The sequence below is a fragment of the Carlito syrichta genome, unplaced genomic scaffold (genome assembly GCF_000164805.1).
Source record: "Carlito syrichta isolate Samal-C Ts95f unplaced genomic scaffold, Tarsius_syrichta-2.0.1 Scaffold109724, whole genome shotgun sequence".
Classification (NCBI taxonomy): Eukaryota; Metazoa; Chordata; class Mammalia; order Primates; family Tarsiidae; genus Carlito; species Carlito syrichta.
Genome location: NW_007053820.1, coordinates 25,836 through 27,996, shown reverse-complemented (window position 1 = coordinate 27,996; position 2,161 = coordinate 25,836). Strand labels below are relative to the sequence as shown.

General features: G+C 65.2%; 1 long non-coding RNA gene across 1 annotated transcript in view; it reads left to right on the top strand.

Annotated features, from left to right (window-relative positions):
• Nucleotides 1-456: 456 nt before the first annotated feature.
• Nucleotides 457-2,161, top strand: part of LOC110596579 — a 2,718-nt gene continuing 1,013 nt past the window's right edge. Inside the window, exons 1-2 of the long non-coding RNA XR_002482563.1 lie at nt 457-540; nt 1,203-1,697. This is a non-coding gene — a long non-coding RNA (uncharacterized LOC110596579). The remainder of the gene's footprint in view (nt 541-1,202; nt 1,698-2,161) is intronic.

The window sequence follows — 2,161 nt, the reverse complement described above, 5'->3', positions numbered from 1 at the left end:
GGGCAGCAGGGACTCACCGGGGTGGGGCCTGCGCGGCGGCCACGCTCACCCCGGGGCCACCGCAGCAGGACAGGTGTGCCCGGGAGCCAGCGGCCACCGCGCTCTCGCCGGCACCAGGACCCGCAGCTGGCCGGTCGGGGCGGCTGGAGACTCCGTTCCCAGCCCTGCCTGCCCTGGGGCTCTCAGCAGACGGCGCCACCTCTTTGAGCCCCAGTTTTCCCTCTCCGTCAAACGAGGCTGCTCCCCCGAGATACCGCAAAGATCCAGCGCAGCGATGTGCTGGGACGCAGCAGGTGTGACCAGATGGCCGTGTTGCCGGGGACGCCGCCGTCGCACGCCGGTTCCGCTGGGAGGGTTTGTTAGGGCAACTGATGTGAGAACTTTCAAGAGCTATGAAATTAATTGGAGGGTGTTAACTGTAGATACAAAGTAGCAGAAGAAAATTAGCTCTAAAGAATCAGAACAAAGCAATTATCGAGAAGGAAAATGATGTCGAGGAGAAGGCAGACGCACGCCGACAGCTGTGTCGCGGAGACCCAGGTACGCGTGGCCAGCGAGGGCCTTGGGAGCTGGAGGAGGCCGGCAGGGCGGCAAGGCCTGGCTGAGGGGGTGGGAAACTGAGGCTAGCGGGCATGCGGAGGCCAGGGCTCCCCAGCAGCGGGCTCGACAGGAGGTGAGGGAAAGGGCCGATTCTGGTCTCTGTCCTGCTCTGTGTGATTTGAGCACGTCACGAAGGAGACCGTGACCCCTAAGATCCTTCCCGGCTCCCAAGCCAGGCATCTAAGTCTCTGGCATGCACGGATGGAAGGGACGTGGGATGGAACAGAACTAGGCTGGGGTCCCCCTCTGGGAGCCGCGAGGTCCGTCTGCCTCAGCGCTCCCATCCGTCAAATGGGAAGGGGAACCCGCAGAGGCGGCCGGTGGGGGGGTGAGGAGAAAGCACGTGAGTCGTCGGGCTTAGCTGGCGTTGGCAGCTGGTGTCCTGCCCTGGGCCCTCTGCCCTCTGTGACGCTGGGGTGGAGTTGACACCCCTCCCCGCTTCACCTGGCTTCTTGGGCCGGCCAAGACAGACAGCACAGCCCCTCCTCCTGACCACGGTGTTGGGTTTAGGCACCGGGCGTGTGACCCGAGTAGGCCAATCGGAGAGAGTCTCGGGACATTTGCGGGGAATGCCCAACCACGGTCTCCCCCATGTTCAACAGGAAGTTTCAGGAATGGCTCGATGTCCTCGCCAGGCATCCTGGATCCAGCCGGACCCGAAGCTAGCCGGCGACGTGAGCCAACATGTTCCTCTGTGCTGAAGCCGGCCTGGGCCGCTCCCAGCCACCACAGAGCACGGCCTCTCTCGTCCGGCCAATCAGCAGCTCCCTTGAAGCTGAGATTCGCAAGTGCCGCTCCAGGGTGGGAGTTTTCACCTCTGGCTGGCTCCATCCTCTGAGCAGTGGCTCCAACACAGCCACCGTGCTCGGGGCGCCGCGGCTCACCTGCTCCGAAGCCTCGCCTGGCCAGCCTCCTGGGCTCTGGCCCCCCGCGCTGGGCTCGGAACCGCGTGAAAGGGGGCAGCCCTGGAACCGTTCCAACGGGTCGATGTCCGCGAGGATGGCCCAGGGTGGCTCCAGACAGACGACCGCCAGTACCCACCCCCTTCGCCTCCGAGGCTGCAGCCCGGAGTCCATTCCGCGCAGACTCCGGTCCAGGTGGGCGCTGTCCCCCAGGGAGGCGGGGAAGGGAGGCTGGAGCCTGGGTTCCCGGCAGGGGTTCCCCGCCTCCTTCGGGGCCTGGGGCCGGGCTTTCTGCTTGGCCTGGGGGACCCCTCATGGGCTTCAGGAAACCCCCTGGGGGCTGGCCCCAGGAAGTCCAGGCTTCCCCTGTATGGTGTGGCCGCAGACCTCGGAGTGGCCAGACCCCCCTGGGGCCGGGCCCGCTCGCCCCCCATAGGGAGTGGGGCTTCCTGCCGCGAGGCCTCTGCCCTCCCAGTGCCAGGCACTGCCCAGAGGCCCCAAGTGCTCGATCTCATTTAATCCTCACATCTAGCCTGTGAGGTCGAACCTATTCTTTTTTTATTATTATTATTTTTTGAGTCGGAGTCTCACTCTGTCGCCCAGACTGGAGTCCAGTGGCCGCTCCCGGCCACCGCAGCCTCCACCCGCTGGGCTCCGGC